The sequence below is a fragment of the Stegodyphus dumicola genome, chromosome 1 (genome assembly GCF_044657685.1).
Source record: "Stegodyphus dumicola isolate Sdum_Otavi_A_Nest chromosome 1, ASM4465768v1".
Classification (NCBI taxonomy): Eukaryota; Metazoa; Arthropoda; class Arachnida; order Araneae; family Eresidae; genus Stegodyphus; species Stegodyphus dumicola.
The window spans coordinates 11,851,376-11,864,404 of NC_140768.1; the positions used below are offsets into that span (position 1 = coordinate 11,851,376).

The 13,029-nt window shown below is 34.8% G+C and overlaps 1 protein-coding gene across 6 annotated transcripts in view; it reads left to right on the top strand.

Moving 5' to 3' along the window:
• The first annotated feature begins 2,374 nt into the window (after positions 1 to 2,374).
• LOC118189253 (calcium and integrin-binding protein 1-like) overlaps positions 2,375 to 13,029 on the top strand; it is a 147,553-nt gene continuing 136,898 nt past the window's right edge. The window contains exon 1 of one of the 6 annotated variants that reach the window (XM_085812869.1): positions 2,375 to 2,900. The gene's annotated coding sequence lies outside the window, so the exon portion shown is untranslated. The remainder of the gene's footprint in view (positions 2,901 to 13,029) is intronic. The other 5 variants (XM_085812875.1, XM_085812877.1, XM_085812884.1 and 2 more) reach the window with 5 other exon arrangements.

Here is a 13,029-nt window from a genome sequence, read left to right on the forward strand (position 1 = left end):
AGCAACAGAAGACTTCTGTGTTTCCTTTTTTCAAGATGGCGCCACTTGCTTATTCTTGTCCAGGCTTTCTTATCTTATCTAATCATTATTTCCTATCTTTTTCATTTGTGGTTTTGCAGCTGAGGATGGTGGTTCGGTAAAACCATAGAAACTAGTCCTGTGAAAATTTTGTAAATATAACGCTGATTTTTGTTGTTTGACTTCTGAATTAGATTTGAACAAGTTTCAAAACTAAATAAACGTATATTAAAAAGACTAAAAATATTTTTTGTAATTTTGATTTAAAAAAAAATTCAGACAAATTAACTTAAAATATATGGATTTATAAGTAATTCCCTTCCTTAAGAAATATTAAAAGTAATTCCCTTCCTTAAGAAAGATTAAAAGTAATTAGTTTATTCAGCTAGATTGATATTTTTGTCTTCGGCATACTATTTAAAAAATCTGCTGTATACATCACATGACTTCTTTGTACGAAATATTAAGTTACGCGCATTTTCCCCTACATTCAATTTAAAGTTATTTCCTCGAATTTCATTACAGATAGATTTCTTATTTCATTAATTCAATTCTTGCTTCGCGGCAAGGCAAAAATACATAAAACATCAAAATATCGTAATTTAAAATTGAAAAATATAAAACACCAAATACAGTTAAAACAACTAAAAGAAAAAAAAAAAAAAAAAAAAAAAAATTGCAACTAAAATTCGAGTTTCTACTCAAAACAAGCAATTCAGCCAGCGGGTAAGAGATCGATTTTTCGATGCACGAAACTGAAAGTTTGCTTTTGATCTCACTAGGCAAAAAGACACTGAAGGTGCAGAAATTGACTTAATTCACTATTCTGCTAAGTTTTAAATGTAAAGAAATATTCCTGCTGCTTGTTTTATTATCGGTTTCCTATTTTGTAAAACTATAACGAATTTTTGATTAACAAACTCGAGGATTTCAAAGCGAGCAATTGCAACGTTGTACCAAAACACAAACAAACAAACAAACAAACAAAAAAAAACACACACACACACAAAAAAAAAAAAAAAAAGCTCCAGCGCATGCAACTATGTATCGGAAATTCTAAATATAGTCTCAATTTAAAATTATTTTGCGACATTGCTGTTGAACTGAATTTTATGATAAAGAACATGTTATTTAATAAATAAAGGTAACACACGAAACGTTAAAAAAAAAACGCCCCTTTGAACGTAATTTATAATCTGAAACCTTTCAAATTTTTTAAGCTATGCATTTTATTGTATTCAAAAAAAAAATTTTTTTTTTTTGTTGTTGTTTAGTTAATTTCGGCGAAACACTCGAGAGCTATCTGCTTTTAACACGTTGAGCCCGGGGCCGAATTTGTTGTCTTTTCCGTTCAGCCAGCAGCAAGCGATCAAGCTTTACAATGTTGCAGGGTGATCCGCGACTTCATACACTCAGTAGAGCTTATCTGTTAGCTTTGTCGGCTACCCTGCCTATGAGTGACAAAGCTCGACGCCAGCCAAACGAAAATTCTATCCAAAGGAAACTATCTAAAGGAAACTGACTCCTTTACATGTATGTGCGCTTTAGAATTCCGCAGCATTGATTGTCCATTGGCGACCGTTGCGGAAATTTTCATTAACCGTCGCCGGTTAATACTTAAGTACCGAAAGGCGTATTGAGAATACTCTTATGTCTTTCTCTGTCTCATATAGTCTTGATAACAGACAGCAGAGGAATTTAGGGGAACATTTCCTCCTCCGAAGGTGTTAAGGTAAAATGAAAATAAGTTGAAAAGTTCTTTGGGCGTATCATCACCTCCAAACATCTAGATGCTTTGTTGGCGGACTTTCTGCGGAAACTGTGTCGTATTTATGTTACCTACATGGAGGAAATCACAGAAATGCCACATAGTCAGCTTTTTTTCTCGGAAATGAATCCGAGTTGGAGTACCGTATCCAGCTATTCAGGAATATTTTCTCTGCCCACTTGTGGGCTCCTATGCGCCTTTCTGAAACAGCCTCATAAAACCAGAAAATTGCGCAGCATAAAGAATACGGAAAACGACTTTTATTAAGTGGATAATAAATATTCAAGAATTAAAAAAAAAAAAAAAAAAAAAACAGAAAACATTAATAAAAAAAAATTTTTTTTATCGTATTCAACAATCATATCTTTTGCAAAAAAAACAATGGAACCTATTCAGATCAAGTCGAAATATCCTTTCGGGAAGGAAAAGGGAATCGTAAAAAGTCTCATTGTATTATTTAAACTGGCCAGAGCAATTTTCTTCCCATTTGGCTTATGTCACGACTTCGAAACTCCCTGCCACTGAATAGCACACTGAATAGAAAAGCCAGCGACTTTTTCCCCCTTTTCCTTTTTTTCGCCTCTTCGGCGAACATCTTTCTCAAACAGTAAAACATCTGACCAAACACAGGATTCACGCGGCTTCGCAGCGGTATTTCACCACCCCGTTAGTTAGACGAAACGAATTATTCGCATATAGCTGTCATGCCTCGTTATCTCTGCTGTCAGTTTACGGACAGAGATACCATGCAGAAATGCAATCTGTAAAAGTGACGGAAATGCTTTCAATTTAGCTCCTGGCGTCTGTAAAGAGAAGATAGCGTTATCTTGGAATACCAGTACCACGGCAATTATAACGGCAAACATGTAAATACTGCAATAGAAAGCCAGATTGGAGTTACTACGTACGTAACTGTGACACGTTGTTAGTTTTCTGGATCATTCCTCATAACGAAAAGAGAAATTATCGGTTACAGTTACAGATTACTGTGCAAGAAGCTGTATCTCATACAGTGAGCAGTTCCAAATCTATTGGCCGGAATCAGCTCATAATCTAAGTTAACCGTTGAACCTGTTTTTGATCTGGAAAAGAACTATATGCGTTCTGTTTTTGGGTAAGTAAATATTTGATAGTTAAAATTTACTTTACATTGTTATATTTGTTTCATGCATTTTTATATATAAGAATTATAGTCATTCTAGTGACAGCTGAAGCAATTAAAATTAAATTACTGTAGTGATTTAAAAATAGAAGCTGGGAGTTAGAGGTTCGGTCTGGTTTATTTAATTACCGCAAAACACTCGAAAGCTGTCTGCTTAATGGGAGGGATGCCTTCGCGGAGGACATTATAAGGGAACCATTTATTTTGATTGCAGATTTATTAAAGGAATATATGTTTGTGCTCTGTTTATCGAAGTCGTAAGAATTTCTTATACAAAGCAGTTTCCAATACGATTTACTTTCCGTTTCAATCCACTTGAATGAGTAGTAAAAATCTACTACATAAAAATTGCGAAATGGAAAATGAGATAAAAAAGAAACGTGATTCTTTTCAAATTTTTTTTTCATCCTAACAAAGCAATGGTATATTGCGTAGATACTGTAATGTCAAATTCTTGCTTCTTCTTTCTTTTAAATTTACAATTAAAAACGAGATCGAGTCATTTTAATTGTAAATTTAAAAAAGAAATTATTATAATATGTTTTTAAATATACCAGTTTCAAAAATTTGCTCTTCTGGTGCACAAATATGCTTTTTTGTATAATAATAATAATAATAATAATAATAAAAAAAACCTGATGTCCCTTGGGACGTTCGAAACTACTTGGTGATAATACTTAATTTAGAATAAGGAAAAAGATTTTATTGAATTCTCAACTTCATCTGCACTTGCCTACTACAGAGCCTGATTAGTAGAATCTACAGTCCTAGGATTGTTTCTTGGAGTCCAATAACCCACTTTCTGCGTTTCCATAACTGGTCGAGTGGTGATGTCTCTGAACACTGGTAGTTCGACACTAGTTCAAATGGTAGCTGGACCAGTGCGAAATGACTAGCTGCATCGGCATTTTCGTGGTTATGCATACGAGCTAGTTTCAGTTACAAAGTCCTCCACGAAGGCATACCGGGGAATCAAACAATAATCGAACACTTTGAATCAAACCTTGTCTTCATGACAGAAAAAATGCATTGTGATAAGTTATAGAATTATTTTGTTGTTGTTTGTTGTTGGTTTGTAATTTTGTGTTAGATATGCTTGCTTTTTTTTGATTTAGTAATTTTGTTTGTTGTTTGGGGATGGCTGAGTTACTGGCTGCCCTTGTTTGTGGAGATACGAATACAGAATTGAATACCGAGATACTGGAAATTAGGAGTGCAATTATCAATTTCGATGGTGCTGGTCTCCTAATCGCAGAAATTTACTGAATTTTTCAGAACAAGTTTGCTAATACCAATTGCCAAGTTTGTTTATTTCAAGGAGAAATGAATGTAAGAAGTCTGCCGTTTTAAAGCCAGATTTGAAGCGGATCATTCAAAGGTTATCTTCTGTGCTTCTGTAACTTCGTCCGAGCAAAAACTGTCAAAAATAGGATATTGCTGATCTCTGAAGATAAGATTAACTTTTGGTTTTCTTAAAAAATATTTTATTGAATTTTAATACTTTGTTTCAGAATTATAGTTTATGTCCCGTGTAAGATTTTGTTTAAAATAACTGACACTTAAAAATATTCAGCTTAAATTTATAATTGATATTTGTGGTAAAGAAGTATTTTAAAATTATTATTTATGCTTTACTTTTATTTGTATTGAAATTTTATGTTGATAATTGATATGTGTAAGCCATCCCGGCGTTTATAAAAAAAAGAACTGCTAGCTGAGGTTTGAATTTGTTGCCAAGCAGACACGTGTAAAATAAGTAATAACGTCAAACTGACGTAGTGTGATTGGATTATACTGCTGAATTGGCAAAGATTTTTTCTTAGTTCTCGCCATTCAGGCGTGTGATAGATCCTTCTTTTGAGCTATGGGGACACTCGTGTGCAGGTGGGCTGAAGGGAACATCCAATTCTTACAATCTTTCCGATGGTAGATAATGTTCCCTTAATCTTAAGGTGTTGTAATGGAAAGAAATATACAAATATTATATTCGAGTGTGAAAAATATTTGAAGACTTAAATAGTAAATTATGCCACTTAGAAAATCTAAATTGAATGGATAGCTGGAAAATTCCTATACGTTTTATTAGCCCAGGCATTTTGAGGCGTTTCCCTATAACAGCGTTTCATTTTTCAAATTTTTGCCACCAAATATCAGAACCCTACATTATACTTAAAAGAAAATAAAAAATGTATGAATGTATATATGTTTCTCGCATTGCGGAAAAACGACGGTACCTAGAGACATCAAATTTTGAATAACGATGTCCTCCACCCTAATAAGGACATCTGGAAGCCCAAATTTGGAATTTGTTTTATTATCTATTTCATATTATGTAAAACTTTAACGATTTTTTTTTTTTTCTGTTGAACTGAATTTTATGGTTTAATTGCGAAGAACAGTATATTTAATTAATAAAGGTAACACAATGAAACGTTGAAAAAAAGTTTCTTTAGTCGTAATATAAAATCTGAATTAGTGATATTCATCTATAATTGTAATTTCGAAAGATCAATTTTGGAATGTCATCACTCACGAGAGAGTACCCCAGTGTGAATGTTAAATTTATTAAAATGTGCATATATAACAAAATGATGAAGATGTAAATATCCAGAATACATACGTATCTCTGAAAAACAAAGGAAATATTTTGTCAGTATCCCCCAGCATAGAAATTATCCTGAGCGTCTTAGTGCCTAGGACCTATGCATCTAGAACAGGCCTCAGTAACCTATGGAGCCCACCAGCGCGCGAGGGGTAAAGTCGCTGAACAGTGGTAGTTCGGTCCGAGGTTCGAATCCCACGAACGAGCTGGCTGCATGGGCGTTTTCGTGGTTTTCCCCCTTGTGTAATGTGTATACTAGCCAGTTTCCCTTAGAAAGTCCTCCCCTTAGGCACATAGCCCTAGTGTGCTTTGCCGTAATTAAATAAACCCAAACCAAAACAGTAACCTAGTGTCACATTTCATAATTTCAAGTTATCATTTTGAGTTCCGAAAATAAAGTACATTATATAAAAATAAGCTATAAAACATAAATATAAAACGAGCACTTGAAAAATACGTTACAAAAATAAACCATAAAAGAATAATAACATTTTTGTTTGATTACGGAATTGCTGTAACAAATATGCACTTTTAAAAATTGTAATATAATTTCAGGGAGAAAGCGATGAATTTGGCAACGCAAATCTGTAATCTTTGCCATCTGTATCTTTGCCATCTGTATCTTTGCCATTGCCATTTTGTCCGCATTTGGTTCAACTTATAAATATACAAGCAAATATTTTTACTCATGAAATTTATTTCAAGTAAAAACAGAAACAGCTTAACTACCGAAAATTCAGATGCTTGTATTCGGCTTAAGACTACTAACTATAAGCCACACTTGACTAAATTGATGTCAAAAGTTCAGCATCAAGGAAGCTATTGGATACCCAAGAACAAAATAAAGTTCATTCACTTACGCTTGTTTTTATAATAATAAGAACAGACAACGATCCGAAACATACAGCTAAAAGTGTGAAGGAATATCTCCTCTATCACACTCCAAGACACACTATCACACTCCTCCACAGTCACCAGACCTCAATCCAATCGATTATTTGTGGGCAAAATTTGGAGAAACGAATTCGAAAACATATTACGTCGCGAAATTAGCTAATTAGTAAATTGCAGGAAGAATGGGCGAAATTTACGTCGGATGACACTGAAAAACTAGTTCAGTCAATGCCCAGACGTCTGCAAGCTGTTTTGAAGAATAAAGGATATCCTACAAAGTATTGAAGTAATGTAAAAAACTTATATTTTAATTTTTTTTTTTTTGGAAAGTGTACGCAGAATGATTGGAGGGAATTTCTGAGTTTTTTTGACAAAATATATTTTTGAAAAAACGTAAAAAGTATTACACTGATATTATTTACTTTTTATTTAAGCTTACAATTTTAGCTAATAGAAGAAAAAAATGCAATGATTAAAATACATTTTTCTATGCTTTGTTTTTTTTTAATTTAAAATTTAGTCTGTACGCAGACTTTTGTGGCTAACTGTATACAATTCGAAGAATATAACGAAGTAAACAAGCAATATTCATGAGTTCTGTCAGTTTTTTTAATCTTCAGAACGAACCATATATATATATATTTAATTATACTGCATGTATTTAGACACATTAGACTACCGGAAAAAAAAAAAAAAAAAAAAAAAAAAGGTCAAATTATTGCCATAATAACAGTGAAGTAAAAATTCGCAAAGTATGAGCAAATTTACGCAATTTAAAACAGATACTATACAAAACATTAGTGTAAAATATTAAACGAAAAAAAAAGTAACGTTTTAAAATAATAGTTAAATATTTATGTATTATTTTTATTCACAAGAGTAAAAAGCAAAAGTTACTTTAACCGATTTTTGAAAAGTGAAAAACTAATTCTTTTTTTGACATGTTTTAAATTCTTCATTAACTTAAGTACAATAAAAAGGATATATTATTTTCATTATGGCGTCAGTTTACATATTTACTTTCAGATGATTATTTTATGCAATTAAAGAAATGCGTTAGCTTAATTTTGTTTCAATAGAAGTAGCTTATGCGTTTCTTTTATTAAAAAAAAAAAAAAAAATTTTTTTTTGGAACTTAACACTCAAAATTGAAGAATGAATTATATTTCACTTTTAGGGTGTATTTTGCTTTAATCGAAACAGAAATTGATTGCGCATTAAAACTAAAAGGGAAGTCTTAATGCATTGGCCTCCCAGCAGGTAAATTCGCTGAACACTGGTAGTTTGGTAACGAGGTTCGAACTCCGCGAACGACTGGCTGCATGTTTCCCTATGCGTAACGTGTTTACGAGTCAGTGTCCCTTAGAAAGTCCTCCATGAAGACATCTCTAGCCCACAAGGCTGTGCCGTAATCAAACCAAACGTCAGAGATTAATATTACTCAAATAATGAATTCATCTTAGCTTTTGAGTAATTTATAAAAGATTGGTTTATATTTTTTTTAGAAAAGTATTTTAACTTTATAAACCTTTGTTGAAGGAAAACAAAATGAAAGAAAAAAAGTTAACTTCCTCCGTTTGCGTTACAACAACTCCTGAATTTCCCATAATTGTTTAGTAATTATGGTGTCCACAATTATTGCACTTTATTGAAATTCTCTTCTATTTACCCTTTTATTCCTAGTATGTCGGGACAGACAAAAAGAAAGTCCTTCAAAGGCATCCCTTTCCTTAGGCAGATAGCCCTCGAGGCTTTCCCGTAATCACGTAAATCATAAATTATATTTCGGTAAAAATAGCTAATTTATATGTTTTTTTGTTTATGTGATTACGGCAAAGCCGCGAAGGTTATCTGCTTAAGGGGGAGGATGCCTTCGTGGAGGACTTTTTAAGGGAAACTGACTCGTGTGCACGTTACAGATAGGGAAGACCACGAAAACGCGCACGCAGCCAGCCCGTTCGCGGGATTCGAACCTCCGACCGAACTACCAGTGTTTAGCCACTTTACCGCTCGGCGGCTGGTGGGCCCCCTAAGGGAAAGAACACCTTTACGGAGGACTTTTTGAAAAGAATTTTATTGGTACTTACGGTAAATAAAATGGGAAAAACCACGAAAACATCCATAACCATTCAAATACGTTTATGTCGCCAATGTTCAATAGATTTAATCACTCGGTTGTTTTTGTTACTGAATTAAATGATGAAAATAAAGAATGAATGATTTAAAATATGAAAATGAAAAACTGCATGTTGTTGTGACTGACCGTTAGTCCCCCCCCGCCAAAAGTATTTTATTTATTTATTTATTTTTTGACGATATTTTAGGACCACTTTCACGATTGACCCGAACAAAATGACCGTTACCCAAAACAAAGTTGAAAACGTTCATTAATGTAAAATAACAACAAAAAGTATTTATTTTCATGAATCTACAAAGAAGATATTTTTATATTTTCGATTTCGCTTTTCTTGCTGCGGCAGGTAGAAACATTGTATCACCATCTAGCTTCTTCAGAAAGTATGAAGTTTTGTTTCATGATTCTGTTTACATGTTGAATTTTTTGCCAATATCCCCCCCCCTTTTTTTTTTTCTTTCTTTCTTTTTTCTTTCTTTCTTTCTTTCTTTCTTTCTTTTTTTTTTTTTTTTTTTTGAAAAAAAAAAAAAAAAATGAGACGTCCTCCTTTTTACTTTGTGTTAAGTCTCAAAATTTCAGCATTTTATAATACCAGATTTGCGTAAGAGTAAAAATAGATGCTGCTTATCTTAAATGAATTCTGGAAATGGCGGTAAATAATTCCTGTCAGGTTTGTACGCAAGTTGTCGCAGGTCGAAATTATTTGGCGACTTTCCTTTTGCGCCCGGCTAACCGAAAAGTACCCATTTTGTAACTCAAAACGATTTGAAAAACTGCATATAATTGATAATGTAAATAATATTAATAAAGGAAAAAGGTTGTACTTTCATGTTATATTGAGTCAAGTAATTTCATATATTATTACGGTGCTTGATATATTATACTTAAAACCACGTGTGAACAAAGTTAGTCTGAAATAACGTGCTTAGTGATAAAACGGAGAACCTCCACGAAAACAGTGTTTTTTGTCTATGTGGTAATACGCATATGAGTAATTTCGCTTAGGAAACCCCTACAAAAGCATCTGCACGCTTAGGTAAATAACGATCGCGTGCTATTTGCCTAAACTCTTGCCGCGTTCAGTTAATTTTTGGGCATTTTATTTTAAAAGTGATATATTTAATTATTAATTGTTTGTGTTTCGAGGTTTTTAGGGAAGACGGGAGGGAAAGAGCTTTCTGGTTTTGCTTTTAAATTAGCATTTTACTCTGAAAATATGATTCTTCAACGCAATTTTCTTGCTTGCGTGCACGATTTCTCCGAAGCCATTGGGCAGAATTTCAAAACTATCTGACCAAATGTATAAACCCTAAAGAGTTTAAAATCAGCAACTATTTTTTTTCTTCAGCCTCTCGCCTAAAAATTTTAGAAATTATCTTTAATTATGGTGAAAAATAATCAATTTGGGAGTTACGCAAATAAAAATTTCAAAAAAAATTTTTTAAAAAAATTTAAGAAAATAATTCTCTTATTTTTAACGTAAGTCATTTTAATTTTATATCATTTTTCTATTTATTAAAAAAAAAATTCTTTACAGAAAGCTCCAAGCAATGCAATTATTATCATGTGCAGGGCGAGAAAGATATTTAAAATATTTGGAGAATAAAATAAAAATGGCAAATACGTTACTGAAAATATTGTCAAAAGCATGCAAATTTCACGGTCACATACCAGTTATAAAATATTTAAAATATATTTCGGGGATATTTTTACATTAACATGCAAACATTTTGCAAAAAATCTATATTGTTACGTTTTTCTTTCTTTATGTACGGGTTCGTGGATTTGGAGTGAATAACGACGACACTTGATGAAGTATCAAAGCACAACTCATTAGCTAGTATTATTCAAGACAGCTCCAAAAGCACTTTTACAGTCGTCTAAGAACTACTATAAACACGCTGAAACAATCAGCGACACAGCCTTCAGGCTATAACGGTGAAGACAGCTTCAGGCAAAGCACCAGATTACAGCTCCCGACTCTGTCCGGTCGTTCTCGGAAATCTACCTACTCTCGAGTAGAGTCTCCACGCTACAACTTGCACTCGACGATACACTAGTGTACAGCTCCCGACTCGGTTCGGTAGTTCTCGAAGCTCAACACACTTTATGATAAAACTCGACGATGCACTAACTCGCGATACACTAAGAGACTATCTCGATGCACTCGACGACCAACTCGACACTAGACTTCGAGACACTCGCTCACTAATTCTTAAATGAGTCGACTAGGCACTCACTGACTGACTATCAACTAACTCTCCGCGTACCAGTAGAGTTTATATAGCTTTTGGCTTGCGTTCGAGAACATTCTGGGATAACACAGTAAAAATTAGTTCCAGAAGGTTCTCCATTCCTCTATGGCATATCGCCAATTTTCTTGCCAAATGTGGCAACCCTGCCTTCCCTTGCCATTTTTTGGCAACCCTAAACCTACTTTGAGGGGAAGCTGTCTAACCGCAGCTGGACATTTTGTAACAATATTTTTGCAGTTCAATAGCTTAAAGTTTTGTTAACCGAATAGTCCAAGTTCGTTGTTCCACGTTATCGGAGGATAATCAAGAAGATGTGGTTTTGTACGAACTACCACTAAACTGTGAACCACTACTAATACCCATCCAGCAATTAATGTTTCTTGTGCGCTTTTTACTGTGTCCTTGCCTGTCAATTTGTGCGCAGGTGCCCCTAAACCCTTCTCGAGAGGTTGTGGTAAGGAAAGAGAGGTGGGAGATCCTCTGACTGCTGTCTACGAAGTTTCTCCCTCATCCCTGGAGCGGAATCGCACAGTTAGTGTTAGGCAGAGGCAGACAGTTTGATAGCTTAGTGTTATCCAGAGGTGGATAGGAAGCGAAATTTTCCATCAGGAATTCTGGAAATATTTTTCCGAAAACGTCGGGATTATGACATTGTCTTGGCATCTGATAGTGATGGTTTAAAAACAGTTGAATTAATATATTGTGGATCATAAAGCAGTAAACTCATAGAAAGGTTTAGTTTGGTTTATTTTATTAAGGCAAAGAGGAGGAGAGCTAACTGTTTAAGGGAAAGGATGCCTTAATTTTTTTGGAGAACTTAACACTGGCTTGTATCCAAGTTACACATGGGGAAAAACCACGAAAACGCCCATGCAACCAATCCGCCCGCCGGGATAAGAACAAACTTATAGGAAGAAAGCGACACTCATGATATTCAGAATAGTTAAAAGGTAAACTAACAGAAGATGTATCAAACTCATTGTCTTGACTCTCTTATCTTTAGTTCGTTATATACTCTTAATTGTTGGATCTAATTATTTATTCCACTGCATAAAAGAAAAGAATTTTTATGTCGCGCCGCCAGGAAGATTTTTTTTAGATGACGGCGACCATATGTAAATCAGTGACTGTTCTCCAAGACCATCACACGTGTGTCTTCTCATCTTGTTGAGAGTTGCTTTCTATGAGTTAGAAACTAAACTTCATAAAGGTATGGACACCTCTACATCGATGCAACTTTGTGTCTTGGTGAACAATGGCCGACCTTTAAAAGGTGCAGTTTTATGATGGAGCGGTATTCTGTCACCATTATCTTAACATATGGGACTAATTCGCTACATGGCGGGCACCTCGACGTCGATGCAACTTTGTGTCTTGGTGAACAATGGCCGACCTTTAAAAGGTGCAGTTTTATGATGGAGCGCAGTATTCTGTCACCATTATCTTAACATATGGGACTAATTCGCTACATGGCGGGCACCTCGACGTCGATGCAACTTTGTGTCTTGGTGAACAATGGCCGACCTTTAAAAGGTGCAGTTTTATGATGGAGCGCAGTATTCTGTCACCATTATCTTAACATATGGGACTAATTCGCTACATGGCGGGCACCTCGACGTCGATGCAACTTTGTGTCTTGGTGAACAATGGCCGACCTTTAAAAGGTGCAGTTTATGATGGAGCGGCATTCTGTCACCATTATCTTAGCAGATGGGACTAATTCGCTACATGGCGGGCACCTCTACGTCGATGCAACTTTGTGTCTTGGTGAACAATGGCCCACCTTTAAAAGGTGCAGTTTTATGATGGAGCGCAGTATTCTGTCACCATTATCTTAACATATGGGACTAATTCGCTACATGGCGGGCACCTCGACGTCGATGCAACTTTGTGTCTTGGTGAACAATGGCCGACCTTTAAAAGGTGCAGTTTTATGATGGAGCGCAGTATTCTGTCACCATTATCTTAACATATGGGACTAATTCGCTACATGGCGGGCACCTCGACGTCGATGCAACTTTGTGTCTTGGTGAACAATGGCCGACCTTTAAAAGGTGCAGTTTTATGATGGAGCGCAGTATTCTGTCACCATTATCTTAACATATGGGACTAATTCGCTACATGGCGGGCACCTCGACGTCGATGCAACTTTGTGTCTTGGTGAACAATGGCCGACCTTTAAAAGGTGCAGTTTAT